This window comes from Dermacentor silvarum, chromosome 10 (genome assembly GCF_013339745.2).
Source record: "Dermacentor silvarum isolate Dsil-2018 chromosome 10, BIME_Dsil_1.4, whole genome shotgun sequence".
Classification (NCBI taxonomy): domain Eukaryota; kingdom Metazoa; phylum Arthropoda; class Arachnida; order Ixodida; family Ixodidae; genus Dermacentor; species Dermacentor silvarum.
In genome coordinates, this window is record NC_051163.1 from 97,429,919 (window position 1) to 97,451,091 (window position 21,173).

Consider the following 21,173-nt stretch of genomic DNA (forward strand, 5'->3'; position numbering starts at 1 on the left):
GTATAGTGTAAAAGCAATCCTGTCGCATATATATATATATATATATATATATATATATATATATATATATATATATATATAGGTGCAACGCAATGCTGACGCATTTCTCTCACATTTACCACTAAATCACCCCTGAAAAAATTTCTTTAACAAATTGCAAGACAGAAATAAGCGAAATACCACTGGATTTCATCCCACACTTTAGGAACACATATGTGGAAAGTAGTGCATCCACAGAATTTATTCCAAGTTGATATGCCACGTGAACTCACCAGCTACAAACCATAAATTACAATATATGTCGTGAAGTAATTGCCGAAAAAGTGAACTAGTGAAATTTCCGCAAATGAGTTTATTACGCATTTCAACTTCTCGTGCAAAGAACGTCCGCCTCTTCAGGTAATCCAGCTCCAGTAGTAGCACTGTGGTATATGCCACAGGCGGCCTTTATTTAAAATTTTGTTATAATAAACCCATTATACGCGTACACATGAAACGACAATGTTTTCCTTAACAACCATAACAACCTTAACAGTAGCAGAGACAAAAAAAAAAAAAAACTAAATTCTGGGGTTGTATGAGCCGGACCCACGATATGATTACGAAGCACGCCGTAGTGGGCGGCGCCGGATTAATTTTTTACCACAGTGGGGTTCTTCAACGCGCGCCTAAATCCAAGTACACGGGCCTCTTATAATCGTATCTTGCACCACGTTTCTTTTTTTTTTTTTTTTTTACACATTTTAACGGATTGGCTAACGTTATAGCTGGGACAGCCTATTATGCATTTTCTTGTACAGAATTCACCACGTGCGTCGCGACAGTATTACAGCTGATGCGCATGAATCCATTTTTTCCCACCTTTTCTTCGTTCCGTCGTCTGTTGTATAGGTCAGTTAACTCCGGTAAGCTGCCACTCCGGCGCCGTCCACCTGCCGCGTCGTTGACTGAATCACACGTGTGTAGTCGGCGCGTTTAATCAGCGCGCTTCGTCGACGATCCGGCAGTTGAGCCGGGAACGAATGCGAAGAAAAAAAAAAGAAAAAAAAAAGCAGAAGGAAGTGAACAGAAGTGAAAAGAAAAGAAAAACAACCGGCAGCTCGTTCGCGTCGGGAAAATGTGCGCGCTCGTGCGGAAACCGATATTTGGAGACGCGAAGTACAGATTACACTTCGCGCTGCGGAAGACGTGAGTGAAAGAAGCAGACGTTAACAGCCGCGGTGTACACTTGGACGCCGTGTCGTCTGCATTAAGTTTCCTACTAAAACCACCAGGGGTAATTCTGGTGCTTATATCGTTCAGCTATACGCGTGGAATAAGAGATTGATAGATAGATAGATAGATAGATAGATAGATAGATAGATAGATAGATAGATAGATAGATAGATAGATAGATAGATAGATAGATAGATAGATAGATAGATAGATAGATAGATAGATAGATAGATAGATAGATAGATAGATAGATAGATAGATAGATAGATAGATAGATAGATAGATAGATAGATAGATAGATAGATAGATAGATAGATAGATAGATAGATAGATAGATAGATATTTTATTTTGAGTGTGCCTCAACAGCCACTGGCCTAAAGAGCGCACACTAGGTCAAATACAAACACCTTGACAAGAACCAGGAACATTGCAGAAAAAAAAAAATAAGAAAGAGAATAAAGACAATGAAACAAACACCTAAAAAGGGCGATGAAAAACAGCAGTTTTAGGCAAATATGTCCGTGCTATGAAATGATGAATTGTAGGCGATCTGAAAACAAGTCATGAGACAAATGGCACGCATCTCAGGATAAAATGTATCAGAACATTTGCATGGGGCACACGAAATCGCAGTGACATCAATAACTGGTCAGAATCGATGGAGCCGCGCACAACTTTATGAATAAACTGCATGTCACGCACGAATCGCCCGTCATGAAGAGTAGGCATACTTAGGTCTGCTAGGAGATAATAATGGTTATGGAAACGACGGCGACCAATATATCTATCATAACGGATGCGTATACGAACTTGCGCTGAACACTTTCGATTCGATCTGAATAGCTAAAGTAGACGCGCTATTCCAGGCTACCGACGCGAAATCGAGACGCGGTCTCACGAGGTCACAGTAAAGAGTGCGCGGACACTCGTATCGACGAAATTTTCTTGTTAACCTAGAAATAACAACAATATGTTTCAATGCACGCAAAACAGTGGAAGAATAATTGAATAATTAAAGCTAACTGTGTCGTGTTTTCTAGTAACAGACAAAACAGAGGTTTTCTTAATGTTCAGTTTAAGCCTATTTATCGAGCACCATTTCTCGATGCTTCTAATGTCAGCTTGCAAACGGCGGCAGTCCTCTGCCGCCGTTTGCGTCTTAAGGAATAATTTTAAATCATCTGCAACCAACAAAACCCTCGAGTTCATCACATGTAGCGGCAAATCATTGATAAAAGCTAAAAACAAGAAAGGCACTCCCGATGATGATACAAATTCGGCGGACACAAAGCCAGAAAATCTGACCAGATTTCGGCGGCTGCCACGGCAGCTTTTGAACCATTTGCAGTACAAGGGGCAAAGACCGTATATTTTTCCATCTTCATCAGAAGTACCTCATGGGAAACTGTGTCAAAAGCCTAAGTCATGTCAAAGTAGATAGTGTCTGCCTGACCGCGATTGAACACGCGAGGCCCACTGTATCCAAAAAAGGCGCATGAATTCGATTCAACCGATCATCCTTATAAAAAAACCGTGTGGCAAAGACGATATCTTTAGTTTGAAATATAAACTGATGCGTTCCTACATTATGAATTCAAAAACTTTTGCAAAACAACAAATAAGTGACACTGGTCGAAAATTATTCATATCACAAACATTGCCCGATTTAAATGCACGAACAACTACTGACAGCTTCCAACGGCAAGGAAAAACACCAGTGCTCGAAGATAAGTTTGACAAATACGTCAAAACAGGATTATGAAGCTGGGAATTTCATCGACTCCAGTTGAAATTTTTGGCTTAAGCTTCTGAATCGCCGATAAAATTTCATGTTCATCGACACTTTCATATACACTAAGCAGTCAGTGCTTTCATCAAAGGTGATAACAGCGGTTGTGCTGTCAGGGAGCACTAATCAAGAGCTAAAGTGTTCAGCGAAAGCTTTGAATACATCTTGCGGTTTGAAACAAATACTGTCATGCATCTTCAGCACAGCAGCGCAGACCTTATCTGTACTTTGCTTCCGCACAAAAGCCCCCAAAAAGTTTGGTTCTTTCTTGAAATTCTCTTCAAGAAGTTTATGGTATTCAGCTTTATCACGTACAATAAGTCTTTTTTTTTCACAATTTTTCTACATAATGAATCTCTTTGGTACGAATACTCCTTTTCTGATGTTACGTACAGTTTGTGACACAGCTGTTTTTTTCTTCAAGTAGTGTTTCAAATCGCAAGAAAACCAGCAAGGGAATCTAGACTTCCTCGGATGACATCGTGGTATGCGTTTTTTTTTTTTTTTCATTATGTCAGTAGCTCAACTCATGAGTCAACATTCCCGATCTCGAAGAATCGAGACGAATCATAGTGTACAGCACCAATGTAATCGCCGTAAGCATACCTAAATTTTTCTTGTTTGAGTTCACGCACTGGACGAAAAGACAAACAGAATGACAAAGTGAACCGACAATGAAACTAACTACCAGAACAAGAGGATCGCGTACCGCTTGAACATGAAAAACAGGCACGTTATATATAATTAGATGTAAAATGTTACCAGCACCGTTCTTCATCGTGTTATATTGACGTAACCCATGAAAGTTGATAAAATCAATTAGGCATCTGGCTTTTTCTCGTATGGCTGTGTAATCACTGTTGACCAAACCAGGTGCCCGCTCGATTTTAGGAAGATTGAAGACCCCGTAAATGTGAACTTTGTACTCCGAAAAATCAATTTTTCCCCAATATCCAAAAAAGGATTCGTGAAAACGTTAGGATCCGAATCAGACGGAAATAATTAAAGCCAACGAGACATTGTGATTTGTCACATGTTGGAATTTAAAACAACACACACGCATCGTACGTCTCAAGGTCTTGCCTTCGATATGCACCCAATACCGTACGGCACGCTATCAGAACTCCGCCACCGTATTTAACCTGGTCAGAGTAAATTCTGTCGGCTCATAAAACAGCATACTCATCTGAGAAATAAGAGGCACTCGTACACGATGAGTTTAGCCCCGTTTCCGTCAGGCATATATCATGCTCACACGGGCACGCATTCGCGAACGCCACCTCACTGTTAGTTCGAAGCCCTCTCGTGTTTCGACAATACAACTTAACTTCCTGTGCCATTTTCGGACGAGATTAGTTAGAGCACCGTTCGAATCACCAAAGTGTCGCGAGGACTACAGGCTCCCGTAGAAGGGATGAAATACGCAACTATCAGGCCAAAATTGGTGACAAGTTCTATCAAATGCTCATCCATAGATAAATGGGTGGAACAATACGTACCGTACCTCGTTTTCAGTCTTGTACGCGTAATCGCCTTGTCACCCTTTATATCCGCCAAAAGTTTCTGTGTGTCCGGCGCTGTTGTGGTGGGGTCGAGGCGAGGAATAAATAATCTTCTCTTCGCCGGTATATAGTTTCGGCGCTACCGAAACAGCTAAGCATCGAATGCTTAGCTGTGCCAAACGTCGCTCGAGGCCGTGATGGCTGCCTGACCGCTTTAGACGAGCGATGAAAAAGAGCGCGCTGATGCTGAGCAGGAGGCTTTGGTGGGGCTCAAGAAGTTGTGGCAGCTAGGTTTGTAGCCACAGCAGACAGCGTAGCGGGAGGGTTCGCACTTGAACAGATGCACTTCAGGCCACTCACAGCCTCACGCAGGAGCGCATTTTCCGCTCGAAGCTGTCGCACCTGAGCGGCCAACGCATCCATTCGACTAGCCATTGTTTGCGACACTGGAAGAAGCACTGATGAAGCCACGTCTTGAAGATCGAGGGAAGAAAACGTAGGTTCCTCGGGGGGCGTGTCTGTGCAGCCGGTATCGCAGATAAGCTCTGTCGACGAAGGATCAGTGCCGCTTCACACACTCAACACATTTGTAACTAGCTGGTCCCGGATTCCGTGAATATATTGTATTCCTCGGCCTGTATGTTGAGGCATTTGCAATGAAAACGCGGCTGCCAAGATGCGCACGGCAAAAAATTGCTGTCTACCACGAATGGGCTGGGAATAGCGCGCACATCCCTCTGCCTCGGGTGCCATCCGCAAACTCCTCCTATAGGAGTTCGAGTTGATCTTAAGCGGAAAGTCGTTGGACTTTTTTATCAGATTTCGGGGACGGATATCTCAAAAGTTTTGACAGTCTTAGGATTTCTGTTTACCAGATGTATGACTTCGGCATACTGTTCGCTACTTGTACGATGCGGCCTCATTATAACACTGGATGCCATGTTCATTAACAAAGACTGAGTGGTAAAGTGTACGTGTCACTTACGTATATACTGTTGATTTTTTCGACGCATTACGGAAAATTGATTTCGTCGATGGTCATAGCACATGAAGTCTGAAGTGACGTCTGAAGTCACTAGCACATTCGTGCTTCAGCCGTGCTTGTGGCTTCGTTTATTACCCGTTATATGTGTTTATTAGCCTAAATTCGAAGCGTTCCTGTTTCCTGAAACACTGCGAGTTATTGCATTTATAACACAGTGGTTATTGTCGAAAAGGATCAGTCTGCAAGGTTACAAAGCCGTTTGAAGCCAGACGGACGAAGTTTAGGTAAATCCATGCACTAACCATCATTCTTATGGTATAGTTAGGTCAACATGCTTGTAGTCATGGAGGAATTAAGTAAACTAGGAGAGAGCATTACGTCACACAGCCAGCCTTGGCCAGCGAACGCTCCGTGAAGCCAGTTCCTTTGCTCCTTCCCGTGGCTCCTGCTTTGCTCAGTGTCGGCCCAACACGTGACCTATTACGTCGAGATCACGGAGTAAGAATTTAGATTTGCCGAGACGTTCGGTGCCCGTTGATATTCAATCAATGCGCGCTTGTTCGGGGGCATTTTTCGGGGGCCCCGCCGCAACGCCTCATGCAGATCGGGAGCCCTAAAATTTACCGCGCGTTCTGACGTCGCTATCACGCGTTGAGCGGACACGCTCGGCTTCAATCGCTTTGCGCGATGCTCCCTCCTAACTTACTTACAAGATAGAAAACAAGTCGTTAACATTTATGGGTACTACTCTAAAGAAGCTACCACTAACATAGGTATACCGCAGGGGTTCATATTAAGTCCCCTACTTTTCCTAATTTATCTTAATGATCTGCCTAGTTGCATCTCCTCCTCGAAGTGTATTCTGTACGCTGATGACGCTACTATACTTAATTCTAACAATTGTTTAACAACACTAACAAGTAAGCTTAACAAAGATATTGTGTCAATCTCCGCGTGGCGTGAACATAATAAACTGCAGATTAACCATAATAAGACCAATTTTGTCGTCTTTACCTCGCATCAGAGATCGCCTGAGCACCTTCAATCCATTTCCATCAACAATCACCTAATCACTGCAGCTCATCATTGCACCTATTTAGGTGTGGAATTTGATCGCCACCTGAAATTTTACCTTCACATAGCTAACGTAAAGAACAAAATGGCCTGTGGAATACGCATTCGAATTAAAGCACGGCCATATTTCTCATTTTCTACTCTATTGTCGCTGTATTACGCTTTTGTTCATTCTTATATCAACTATAACATTGAATCATGGGGAAACACAACAGTCACCTAACGTCATTGCAAGTCATTCAAAATCGAGCTATCCCTCTAATAACAATTTCATCTCGTAGCATTAGCGCGAATGAGTTATTACATGCTCATAATATTTTGAATATGACTGACCTTGTTAAATATAACCTCGCCATTTTTATTTTTAGGACAATAAACAATAATATTCCGTAACCATCATACCAAGGACGTGTCTTCTTAATATAAATAATACTAGATTTGCCGAGAATATGAACTTTATTTTACCCAGCGTTCGCACCAACTTACACTAACTATTTCACTTTTCAGCTCTGGAACACATTACCATTTCCTTTCAAATTGTTTAAAGCTCACAGGTTTCATACAGAACTTAAGCATTTTCTTTTAGCTTCATCTGACTCTCATTTTTCAGCGTAGTATATGTTTTTTTTTTGTTCTTTTTTTACTTTAACTGTGTTTCTCTATTTATTTCTTGAATTATTTTTTTTCATTTTCTTGGTAAAGGACCCTTTGTAGTTTTCCCTATTATTGACTAACCCACAGCCTTGTTATTATTTAATGCCTTCAACTGCTGCATTTTTTTTTCATTTATGCCTTGTCTTCTCAAAACCTTTATTATCGTAAACTTTACACGTTGCCATTGTTGTTTGTATTAATAATTCTTGTCATCATGCACAGGAGGTCCCATTTCAGTTTCTAACTACGGGACCGCCTTCTGTATATACTTATCATGTAATTATCCCCGATTTTGTATTGAATAAACTGATTCTGATCAGCTTACTGAACTTTGCGATTTGTCATGCAACAAACACGCACGCATACTAATGCACATACGGCACACTAGAAAGATAGGTATCTACTTCTGTCCGTGCCCCAGTTCAATGTACGCGCCTCTAGACGAATTGATCGAATAATGACCAGTGCGCGTTGAATCCATTAAGCACACGGCATATACGCACAAACATATTAAGATGAGCAAAAATGCCAACAGTACAATGCCGTACGCAGAAGACGACCTAATTACGTGCAATATAGGGAGCGATAAGTGCACTAGCTCTGACAAATTATACCAAAAGTGACGAAGTAACGACGAAAACAGCAAGTCAGACGTTGGAATGAAGCATCGGTTTACAACGCGTCCCGTAGTCGTCGTTAACCGAGAACATATGCTGCGATCCCTTGAATCTGACGAAGTGGACCCGATGTAAAAGAAAAGCAAAATGCTCCTCCGGTTCGCCGCTCATGTAAACAGGATATAACCTGCACAAGGACAGCCCCAAAGAGAGAAATCCCGGAGTGTGCATTCCGCGAACACTACTGCTTGCACCATCATAATGTACTGAGAAGAGAAGCGTGCCACATGCAGTTGATATCGATACCTAGGTCCGTACCTGCTGTATGCGCCAATCAATGCGGCTCTAAAGCGAGCCGATGCGTCGTCTGCTTCGGGCACCGTGTTGTCTGCGTCGTCGGCGATGCGGTTTTAAAGGGCTACGTGGAAATGAATGCAGCACCTGCGATTTCAACGCATCGACGGTCAAACAAACGGCGGCAAGCTAGACGCGTTGCTTCCTTCGAACTCTATAATGCGCGGTGCCGTTCGGTCTGGCGGTCCCGGTGTTATTGCGCAAGGACGTCTGGAACGCCGCCAACCCGACGACGCCTGAATCAACCAGTGGCCGTACTACCTGCTCACGCCAAAACGCTGCAACGGCGGGAGTGTTTGTGCTAGATGGTATAGACACCGCAGGCGTCAAACGGCAACAAAACAGAACTTCTTGATTTTCAACCCCTGAGACAACCCAAACATTTACGATTCGCGGACAACTGTTTTCGCATGCGAGGCCCGTCAGGGGTGTAGCGTGTCGTCTGCTACGACAAGGGAGCGGGAACCGTGCTACCGATGGTTCTCTGAGGCAGCCTGTCGACTATGCCGCGTACACGTGTAATTGCCGCGCTTCCTGTGGAGTAGAACGTTTCTAAGATTCCTTTTTTATGTTGTCTAGTTTCTTCTCTTTTTTTTTTTTCAGATTCGAAAACAGTGCGTGAAAGTATACGGCGCCAGTGTCGGCCGCAGGGGAGCAGACGGGCCCGCTCCTCGTCGCCAAGGTTACGGAGAAACGAAAATCGATACCCAGCCGCTATCTTTAGGTTAGCGCACGGGTCTCTTTTTAAAATTCCGGACGCCGGGTAGGAGTTGCTATAGCGACGATTGGCCAGCGTGAAGGTCATACGAAGAAAATTAACTAAAAGAAAAAGTACTCGTCACCTCAGTAATTTCTCTTTGAAAAATTGTCGAAGAATCACATACCCGTGCCCCGCAGCAAGAAGCGTTGCCCCCCCCCCCCTCCCCCCCACACACACACATATCTTTCCGTCCCTTTCCTCTCCCGCCTTTTTCCCTCACGGGCGCCGCTGTGTCTGCTTGTGGTTTAGATGTAACGTTTAAAAGCAAAGAAACAGCAGCAATAAAAGTAACAGACAGTAGTGAGGCAGCAGACAGCAGCCAGGAAGCAGACTGCAGCGGGATAGCAGGTGGTATAGCAAAGTAGCAGACGTATAGCAAGATAGCAGACGGCTTCAATGTCGCAGACGGCATAGCAGACGGCAGCGAGGTAGCAGACTGCAGTAGAATAGCAGGTGGTATAGCAAAGTAGCAGACGGCTTGAAAGTAGCAGACGTCTAGCAGACGGCAGCGAGGCAGCAAACGGCAGCCCGGTAGCAGAAGAGAGCATAGCGATACCCTATAATCCGTTCAACCAGATGTCAAGAAAGAAAACTGCACGCGCACCTTGCGGCAACGGCAGATCTATGCGCTGACAATGGCGCCGCACCTGCGGGCAGCGAGAACGCCACGCACGATCCCAGCCAGAGAGACGAAGAGAAAGAAACAACCCGGCAGTGGGGAGGGGGGAACGGGTCGGGCATGGACGGCGCATTCCAATCCGTCATTATAGCGAGAACGACGGACATCGCAAAGTGGGACGTTCGCTGAACCCACGCTGGGGTGCGTTGTTCGCCGAGAGTATCGTTAGTGTCGCTGTATAAGCACTCCCACCACGAGGAAAGAAGCATAAACGAGGGTCATCGAGTCGTGTTGTTAGTGACCGCTCCAAAAGCAGCGTACACACACCGATGAGTGTGCACGCGACAAGGAAACAAAGGCAGCGAGATTAAGTCCTGAAAGCGATGGTCGTAAAAACCGACAGCTTAGTGGGTGGACAGAAAAAGAATAACTTGCGAAAGATGAGAAACAGAAATAAGCAAGAATGGGAAATGCTTTGTACCAAGTAAAAAAAAAAAAAATGGCTCTACTGGGAAAGATGAGCTCTGGTGTGCGCGCTTGGAACGCCCCGCGGTCAGAGCTAGCCTGGCTTCACGGGAGGAAGATTAAACTATTGCTTTTTTTTTTTTTTTTGAGGGCGCTGCGGCCGAGTCAAAGGAGTCCACAATGTTCATGATGTGAACACCTCACCCTACATTTTCAGTTGCATGTGATACATAACGGGCTGTCAGCGGGGCTAACGTATAAAGACCTGCGCCAAATCAGTTTAAGATTGTAAATAGTTACTTCGAAATCAATCACTGGGCCAAAAAGAAGTTAATTTTTGCGCTGAGGAAAATGAAAGCCAAACTTCGCTTTCTTTGAATTTCGATCCGATACCTCAGTGATGGTCGGGGCGACGTCACAGAAGTACTGTTACCTCGCATTCTGGCCGATGTGACAAAAAAAAAAAGAATAAAAAAAGCTTTAGAAATTTTTAGGTTGACTTTTCTTTCCGAAATAGTCAATGTAGTGCTCCTTCACAGATAAACAGTCAACTAGACCAAAGTACACGCTGTTAATATTTATGACGTCACGAGTACCTCGTCTTTTTACTTACCAAGCCTCTTTCCTGGTGAGATTGGCCGCCTCGCTGTTGCATATGCGAAATCAACTAATACAGGTTAATACCGCAGTTCATGTAAAACACTGCGTGATCTGGTCTCGTGATATCATTATTCAACTAGCCTTTATTTTGCATCATTTAGTGGCAACATCAACTATGCTGATAAAAGAAAGAGAAAGAAAGAAAAATTGGGTACCGGTTCGGGACAGCGTGACCTTGGTAAACTCGGCGGTAATGTAGTTTCACTCAACGTGAAAGCTGGGGAAGTGCGAAGCAGTGATTCGCCGGTGTTTCCCTCGTGTTTTCCTTGTATTTATCTTGTTTTATTCTGTGTTTATCTAGTGTTTAGCAATCCATCATCCGTTTTGACACCTGTGCTAAGGCACAACTGGTGGGAAACCGCCACGCACATGGAGCCAAAGCCTTTGCTGATGATAGTTAGAAGCGATTTTAACAAATTTCTGCTAATTAATTCGATTATTCATGAGTATTCCTATCTTTTAAATTATTCTGAATCACGTTAGTTTATTTCGAACCGGTTTTGATCAATTGTGCACTTGTTTTGACCCTGTCTTGAGCTCTTGTTTGTGAGCGTGATCACGACGGACGCCGCCGACAGCCCGGGCCCCTAAAGTGCCTCGCACTTAGAAAAAAACAACGACACCATCAATTAAGTTGTGGATGGTGCTATGTTTTCTTCGTCCTTTATTTTCTTTTTGTCGACGCTCTTCACTATACCGTTTGTTATTAAATTTCTTTTATGCGGAACACACACACAATAAAGGAACTGTCCCGTCTCGGGCCCTGCTGTTCTTGCAGATAGGCTACGTGAATGCGGACATTCGCAACAATATTTTTTTAACGAAAGCTTTGCTAATTGCCTAAGTTACGCAATTTACTTTTTGATTACTAACGTTAGGGTACACGTTGCAGTTGAGAACTTGAAGCAAAGCAGTAGCGACGTTACATCGCCGTGGCAGCCGCAATCAGTAAAAAAGGCAGCAAGTAAGCTGATTTTTCTCGCGAAGCCGACTACCACAAAAAGGACTTATATTTACTTTCATGCGCTGACTATAGCCTAGCAACATCACCTTAAAAACAACTACAAATGAGTTCTTTCACATTCGTAATATACCACTCAGTAAGAACCGACTTCAAAAGCGATGACGGTCCCGGATGTCCAAGTTTCACGAGGATATTATATGCGCAACAGCTCCACGTGAACGCGGCGCCCAGCCGTAACCACCAGTCGTCGACGGCAGGACCTCGACGCCGTGCACGTTAAACGGGATGTTATCATGCAGTCCGAATACTAATCGACCGCGGCAAGGCACTTGCAGCACTACAGAGAAAGAGAGTGGTACTGGTCTCAGCGGAGGCTAAACGTCGATTACCTTGGTTTCCTGTAAAAAAAACAGTAAAAATCTTTTCTCCAAACTCAACACTGTTAGCTAACTGTAGCATGGTACAGCTTTTACGGATACATTATAGCTTGCCGCGTAGGAATGGCCGACAGTGCGGCCTCTGACGATTGCAGACACGCAGACACGGTCGCCCGATGGGAAAACTACGGTAGGCAAAGCGTGCACAAGTATATAAGAAGGTGAGAGGCATAACAGGCATCAAGGTCCTTTAATACTTTAATAGTAAAGTATGCAAGCTGTTTCTAGCAGACGCTCACCCCGTGCCAGGAGCAAACGAATTACGTTATAGCAGCGAATCAGGGTCCCCCCCCTGTTGTGTACATGCATGAACCCGATGAGCAGTATTCGACCCGAAGAGCCTAGTCGACCCGACTTCATCAGGCTCGTCTCTCGAGTTTCAGATACGTGACGGTTGGGGCCGTCCTCGCGACCTAACTTGAGAACCCGTGAGTGTCAGAAAGATATATAAGACTGAGGAGGAGGGTCATTGCCCCCATCACACCCCCGCCCCCTCTCACCCACGTTAAATACTCCTTTTGTTGTCATACTACATGGTAGTATGGCAACAAATTTATTTTGACGTTGCAGTCGGTCAAACTTATTCTGTTTTCTTCATCATGTCGGAGCTGGCAGCGGCCGATAAGTCTGGTCAACTTCCGCGACCGACGGCACAGGCCACGTGCAAAAAAAATGTGATCGCACCCCAACTGTGGCAATTAACTTTCCAGTTCGGCCTCAACTGTAGCACAGACGCTGTGATTCCTTCTTCTTCGGAAGGTTCAAGCTCAAACCTATAAGCACACGGTATAAGCGACACGTAACGGAAACCGCGGTTTTTCATAAAACTGGCGTGGGTCCCTTATAACTTCGCGCGCGACTGCGTAGTTTTTCTAGAAATTTTTAAAAATAAATTTTAAAATGTTCTAGTCCTTTAATGTGCTGTCTGTCAAGAAAACTACAAGACTCACTATCTATATTGCATTTTAGTACATGTATTCAATTTCAAAGTTTAATAAATCCCGCGCCACTCGTTCCCTTGGCCGTGGTTTAACCGATGATGGCAGATCCCCCCCCCCCCCTTTTCTTGTCTTATCCCTCACACAAATTGATTTGACAATTGTCCTCCTCATTTATTGATCTTTTTTTTTATTTGGCAGCCTGCAATATTTTGGTGCAGACCACAGCGTAGTTCATTTTTGCAAACATTGCAACACCCGATCGACCACGTGCAACATAACCTAGTCTTGGTTATTTAGCCAAAAGGCCACTTTTCTCACATACAAGCTCTCAGTGTAACGTTTAGTCTTCCAAAACTCCCGCATTTAGGCTCTTGGTTGTCGTCTATACCAAAATTCGAGAGGACCATTGCAATGATAAAGCAGCCTTCATAACTGGCGTCAAGCGGACGAATACGTCCGCTGGCAAGCTGTTTCTAGCAGACGCTCACCCCGTGCCAGGAGCAGACGAATTACGTTATAACAGCGAATCAGGGTCCTTCAATACTTTAATAGTAAAGTAAGCAAGCTGTTTCTATGTTTCTAGCAGACGATCCCCACGTGCCAGGAGCAGACGAATTACGTAGCAGCGCATCATGGTCCTTTAATACTTTAATAGTAAAGTAAGCAAGCTGCTTCTAGCAGACGATCCCCACGTGCCAGGAGCAGACGAATTACGTATATAGCAGCGCATCGGGGTTTTTTAATACTTTAACAGTAAAGTATTCTGGTCGCAGACGGCGCGGGCGACTCCCAGACAAGGGGGCCGACGTTCCACGTGTAGACCGCCGACTAAATATCACAGAGCCACGGCGACATTAAACAATAAGAAAGGGGACACACCTTCTCCTTTACGGTCTTCTTGAACAGCCGATAAATCCGCTCCACGAGAGAGTGCAGTCCGTCTCCTGGTCACACCTTCCGCACAAATCCCGTCTCGCGCACACACACACACGCACACCTCTCCGCCGCTTCCGCGCGTTGCGCCGACTCACCAACCACTACGACGTCGGCCACGTACAGCAATGGGTTCTGGTACAGCTTCAAGCTGCTCGAAAGAACGTCCTTGAGGGACTTCGCGCGATGGCGTGAGCAACGTCCCTTTCTCTCTAGCTGCGCACTCAGAGAGAAAGGGGGAGTTGAGGCGCGTCTGAGCGCTTGAACGAAGCCGGTTATGACGCGGCGTTGTTCGGTACGCCTTCGCAGCCCACCCGCCGTACCTCATGACGTGCCCCCCCCCCCCCCCCCCCCTTTTCTCCGAACACCTCAAAGCGACAACACAACGAACCGAGAAACACTAATGACAGGTAGATTCTAGGTTGGTGGGGGGGGGGGGGGGGGGGGGGTCGTTTTTTTCTCTCCGCCCCGCAACGAAAGACTTGGTACAGTGCGTGCCGAAGCCGTGCCCCTAGTTTCTCTTATTGTTGTAGTTTGGGCAAGTGTGTTGCACCCCTCCTCCCCTATGTTTTCTTGTTGCTTCTTTACTTCGTCGGGCGATGTGGGCGTACAGACCGCCGGCTCAGCGAGGAGCAGACGAACGCCGTCTGCTCGAGTCCGCACGAACAGACGATGCATCGAGAACCGTGCAGACGAAAAAAAAAAAAAAAAAGGAAGACTGAGAAGGGCTTCCCGTCGTTTGCGAATACGTTGCCCCGGATAAAACGTTACCTATCAAGCGAGAGAGCCGGCGATCTGCATAAACTTAAACACGAAGCGAGCGTCGTGCGAGAACGTGTCGCTCAATCGGGAACGCACGGTCTGGCTCCGTTGCAGATATTCGTGACACGAGTGTTTTACGTCGGTCACTGTTGAAGACGTACGTAGTACATGCAGCGCGTGAACCTGTATTCATCGTCGTGGTAATTCCGAACTTCCGGCTCCTCTAACAGCTTGGAAATGCCCTTCCGGCTTTTTGAAAGCTCTACAACGCTATAGCAGTCTTTCCTTGATCGATGTCAGTGTCGTTGCCATTATTCGTTTTTCTCTTCCTCTTTCTGGTCTTAAGCTTTTTTCGATCGACTCGGAAATGATGCAATTCCTGCGCGCACAGCCCGGAAACATATTGCGTCATCCAGTACGCATAGTGAACAACCATGACATCTTTCATCTAAAAAAAAATATATAACTAAACAGCCATGACCAAGTGAAATGCGAACGGAGTGAGCCATTCATTAATACTGCTTAAGGTCACTTTCGATCGCGATCAAGTCCGATCGAGATTGAACTCCTCGATCATGATTGGCTCCTTTCGCAATGCTGCGGAAGGGAGCCAATCATGAATGACATGACGACACATAGGTTAGCGGGTGTTTTCTGGGGTTTCGCTTTCGGGCGTTCGTCGTGACACGTTCGCTCGTCGAGCATGATATGTGTTTCACTCTAAACCAATTTACACCCTTAGGGGTGCTTTCTTATAGATAATTTTTATAACCAAGAGTTATAGACCAATTTGCACAATTAAGGACCTATAAGGGTGTAAATCGGCTTACAGTGTTGCTAGCAGCAATTGGTTTGATGTCTCCGTTATACCGCAGACGCAGTAAAATTGTCGCGCTGGTACGTCAGTCAATATTTCTCATTACGTTAGCATATTAGCTCACTCATCCGACTAAAGAACTTCCAGCAATTCATTTTTAAATAACTTTCTTTGGAAGGCACGTTGAAATTCTGAAATCGAAGCCGCTTTCGAGACATCGGTCCCCGAAATGTGCTGCGAAACACATTGGTGTTTCAGCTAACAGTTTGCCCCGAAAACGTTCCTCTATTAGTTCCTGGGACGATATTGACAACAATTCCCATTCACCTGTTAGCAGGTTTTGGGGACGAATATCTCGAAAGCAGTTCCTTATAGTCTCGAAATTTCTGCTGAGTGAATACGACTTCAATGTTATTGCTTTCATTTCTGCAGTTGCAACATGCGGCCTAAAGATAACGATTAAAAATAAAGGATTAATTAACAATGTTTTTAAAAAGTAACCGCCTGGACGCTTTACCACGCAGGTGATTTCCGCCTCCTGCAGGAAATCACCTGAAAAGACAGAACGGCGCTACCTGTCACAGTCAAGTAAATTTAAAAAAAAAGAAAAGAAAGGAGAAGGCATTTCAAACTTTAGGAAAAGGGCAAAAAATAATAGCAACAAGTAAAGAGGCAGCTGGTATATATTTTTAGACTTAACAACTCGCCTGTGTTCACTGGACTATTTCTGTGCCAATTGACGGGCGGAAATCTGCAGGGGCACATCCTGCCAGTATCACGCAGTATAAATATATGAACGAGAAGAAAGGAAATCGAGGGGCCCGATTCGTAATAGTGAAATCATAAAAAATCCAACAAGCAATACCTCCGAAAGTGGATGGGAAAACGGCGCCATCACTAGCTCAATTGGTAAGCGCAACGCGCGCGTAAAGCGAAGACGTGTGGGTGTGTGTACCACCCACGGCCAGCTGTTTTTAACGCGATAGCGTTAAAGGCCCCACGTCGCAGAAAATCCGGTGTCGTCGGCGTCATCGTCCGTGAGCGAAAATTACCGTATATATTTAGGTATATGTATATGCCACGCCTTGCTATATGACATGCGGTGTTGCCCCACCATTATTTCACTAAAGTTGCCTCATACCTTGCCTTGCATTCTTGACAAAGTTATTCCTCGAAATTTTGAGAATATCAGTCACGCAAACAAAAGTCACGAAAAAAAAAAAAACACCGACAGCACATGCCTCTTACGGTAAATCTCAGAATGAAATATTAAAAGTACGAAACAGTAACAAAAACCTGAAAATGTTTTTTTTTTTTTTTTTTTGGCGCGGTTGTGCGCAACCTTCGGGATCGACCCACGCAAGAGGCCGCGCGTTTCTACCAGAAAGCTCGCCTTCGTGCATAGCATTGGCCGCCAGCGTTTCCCGGTAAACAGTACGGTTACATAAGCTGCAGTTGCCGGGAAGCGTAAGAAGCAGTCGGGGACCTTTGAATGCTACCGCGTTCAGCTTAAGCGTCCTCCAAATTTTTTTTCAGCCACATTTCATATCCATTTATTTTTCATTTCTTTACTTCAATTAATAACTACAGTTAATTTCTCCTATGCCCATCGTGTCATTGTTTGTAAACGCTATACGTGCCCACAGCCTTATCATAACCACTGCATGTCGACCTCCATTGTAGTGCCAGCGCGCGGACCTCTGTTGTGCGTAATCAAACGATAACGACATAAAACATCCACATATAATGTCGCCTCATATAGGCTTCCCTTTTGCACACTTACACCTCTTATGGAACGGTACATGATATTCAACGGTTTCCTTGAAATGTCCTATATTTGGCGGTCACCCATTCTCGGGCCACTTCCCATTTGTACATTCCCGTTCCTGGCCAATCTGCCCGAGTAGGTTAGTGTCAATGTGGCAATAAACGTACGTACGGGCATGTGTATATTGTGGCACCAAGGGTATATTACATATATGCGTCATTCTTCTCTCAGTCTACACATCTCGACACCATTTTTTCCCCTCGCATATGGATCAAAGATCTTTGCTAAGAATGAATGCTAGTGCGAGCCTCTTCTGAAAGTAGTTAAAGTACTGAAAAGGGGACGAAATATTGATTGCACGAGAATTAGCAGTCACGCTTCAGTAAAAACTTGTTCAGGAGAACAGTGCGTCGGTTCACCACCTATATAATTCGGTATCGGCGTGAGTATGAATTTCTAGGCAGTCAGCCTGCCCTGTTGTCCGAAGTGGTCTGCGCGCCACTAAAAATGTACGTGCTGTCAAATAAGGATGTCATTAGTTGCGAGTGCAACAGCGCTCTGTCCTGTGACCTCTCTGTTTTTTTTTTTTTTTTTTTTTTTTTTCAAATTTTCTCGCTACTTCCGTAACGTAGCGTCATGTCGCTCAGCGTGCATATTGCATGAACTGGCGGTTGGATTTCGGCATAGCCCGTGAATGGTGCTGCGCGTAAGCACAAACATTGCACGACATTAAACGTTTTCACCTGTGTGGAGCGTAAACATTGCATGACGTTACAAGTTGCACGAAACGAAAATAAAGGCAATTGTACCGCGGGTCAACAGCTGCGGAGCGCAAGGACGCGACGACCGAAGCCAGCTGGAGACCAGAGATTAAAGTGCACAGCTTTTGTTTTTGTCGATTCCGCCCGTTGTCGTTCTTGGTCGATGGTCGGTGGCCCGTGGTCGGACACGGGAAGGAAAACGTTCGCTCGTTCTTTCGGGCTAATCGTTTACATTCATCGATGGTTTCTGCACAACCTTTTTTTCTTATTAGAGAGTTTTAGATCAGGGGGGACGCAAGCGTTGGGGCCCCCTAGCGCTTGGGGCCACGGTACTGCGGATGCGCAGACACCCATGTGCAAATGAGGGTGCCTTGGAATTTTGAAACGGAGCTTTCTTAGCTTCTTCCTTCGACTGTTCCGCCGCCACCGGTGCTGCTGTAGCGACGTCAACCACGTTTCGGTAGAGCCGGGCCACAATGCCCTCTGACGCGTCCTGAGGGACGCCACAATGCCTCCTGAAACCTAACTAACCTGAAACCTAACCTGAAACTACCTGGGGTAACCTTGGGTACGCCACACAATTAGGCGTGACCCCTCCCTCCCTTCCCGCAAAAGCATTGCGGAAGCGGAAGCGCTTGCCACCGTGCCCACGCGCAACAGCAACAACAGTCCAGGGTAGGGAGAATCTATAGAGAGGGAGTAGAGAGAGAGAGAGAGGGGGGGGGAGCAGGGAATGGGTACAAGCGGATCCCCGTACCAACGTAGTTAGGAAACGGGTGATTAACCTTACCCCTCTGCGCTCGCGGCACTTCACCTAACATGACACGGGAGAAAGAAAATGCGCCGTCAGAAAGCATCGCTCATGTGAGCTCTCCTCAGTAAAGGAATTGAGTGAATGAATGACACGTCTCCCGCTGTTGTGTACTACGGGGACAAGCACAAGTGGTGCAGGCAAGGTAACATTTAACATCACATGACGACTGTCGTATGCCGTCAACATCACCGCCCAATATACCATCGATGAACGCAAACAGCACCGAAAGCTTCGCTTGCACTGATTCCCACGGTGCGTGGGATCTGCCGAATTTTTCGAAGCCTCCTTGGGGAAGAAGAACCAGATTTATTCGTTACAAAACGAACGAGGCGGCTGAAGGCACTACTCAACAGGAGTGTGGGCAGTGCCGATGACTCTGCCACGGCAAACGCATCGCATTTAGTTATATTTAGCATTTAATTACTCGCTTCGCGATAGCCTCGTTTCACACGGATCCCAACATGCGCGTTTCATCTGCATATTTTCTTTCTTTTTTTTTTCGTTACTGCAACGGCAGTCAAAAACTCTGAATAACCTACCATTCACTTTCACAACATCACCAAGAAAACAGAAAAACCTTGCCCATCGCCGCCAATGTGCGTCTGCGCGTGTATATCGCAGATCGCTATAGAAAGCAACGCTGCATGCACTGGACGAATACGACGCTGTGCGAATCGTAAAGTTGTTTTTGAGAAGCTGGCGCCAGGAACGAGCAAGCAAGCGAGCAATGTACGTGGTGGTACCCACTGAAGGTCGCAGTGAATGAGTTCAGAACGACGAGAATCACTGATGTGAGCTGATTTTGTTCCCTGGTCTCTTAACTAAATCTCTCCATCTTCTAAAATGAAAAAACGCGTCTGAGGAAGATTCCATGAAATCGTTTTTCCTGAAGCCCAACAGTGCATATTGAACATCCTACCCATTTACTTTGACGTAATAATAATAATAATAATAATAATAATAATAATAATAATAATAATAATAATAATAATAATAATAATAATAATAATAATAATAATAATAATAATAGCCTTTATTGCGAGTTCTTTGGTACATGAATTTTTTGTGAGGTCTGCCAAAGCCTTCCAAGGGCTTGTGTGGCAGAGACCTGACAGTCGCGGCAAAATCACTTTAACAGGTTCTCGAACATGACTAATGCTCCAAAATATAAACTAAAGCTCTTCCCCATTTTTAATAACATTTACAAACAAAATACCAAGAAAGCGCTAAACAGAGTGAAAAAAGGTGCTATATTGCATTGTCAAACAAAACACATCACACTATAACATGAATAGACACTCTATTTGCACATGTTCTAAAGAAAAACAGCGAGATAACATTGGTTTAAAGTCTAAACCAATCATAATACTCACACAGACACAAATAAAGGTTAGCTTCATACGAGTATATTTTTTTTTTATGTCCCCTTTTTTAAGGCGTTCTTTAAGCCGGATAAACTTCGTTGCTCCAGTACTGAAGTGGGGAGTTCATTAAACAAATTCGGAATATAATACTTTCGTTGCCCTTTACCATAATTAGTTCTTGTCCGAGGAACAACATATCTGGAGGGATTGCGTAGATTCATGTGTTTTTTAGCAGGTACGCGAAAATTATCATTCCAGAAATATCGCGGCACAACAACAGAAAGGAACACTGAATCAAAGTTCGGCATTTCCAGGGACCTGAACAAGTTAGCCGTATCAATGTTTGTGTTGTAGGCTACACTTTTTAGAATATTTTGTAATAGCCTGTTTACCTTGGATTTCCAAAAGCTACTGCAATTAAAGAAACAACAGATACCATATCTTATATGTGAATAGGCTAGCGCATGAACGATCATTTTCTTTATTTTAATAGGAGCATAGCTTCGGACGCGGTAAAGTAAGCACGCAGCTCGTCGAAGTTTCGCACAAATGGAAGCCATATGAACGTTCCATGATAAAGCATTATCAAAGTGAACTCCTAAATATTTAATACTATCAACATATTCAATCGGCGTACAGTCACAATTCAAACAATCGGAGCCATGCAAAATGACAGGCAACGTGGCATCAATAACTTTTAAGGGATTTCTAAAACAGACTAATTGCGTTTTTCGCGAGTTAACTCTTATTTGATTACTTTTACACCAGTCTATGACATTAATTGCGTCGATTTGAAGCAGATCAACAGCCTTTTCATATTCCATGTGTCTTGAGACGAGCAAAGTGTCGTCCGCGTATTGAAAAATAGTGCTTGTCCCAATTACCTGTCCCAAGTCACACACGTATAAGTTAAATAA

General features: G+C 44.6%; 1 protein-coding gene across 2 annotated transcripts in view; it reads right to left on the minus strand.

Moving 5' to 3' along the window:
- Window positions 1–14,067, minus strand: part of LOC119466331 (L-threonine 3-dehydrogenase, mitochondrial-like) — a 74,351-nt gene extending 60,284 nt beyond the window's left edge. The window contains exon 1 of one of the 2 annotated variants that reach the window (XM_037726836.2): window positions 13,917–14,067. The gene's annotated coding sequence lies outside the window, so the exon portion shown is untranslated. Of the gene's footprint in view, window positions 1–8,155; window positions 8,332–13,916 lie in introns of those variants that run through there. The other variant, XM_049657791.1, reaches the window with a different exon arrangement.
- Between the last annotated feature and the right edge of the window lie 7,106 nt (window positions 14,068–21,173).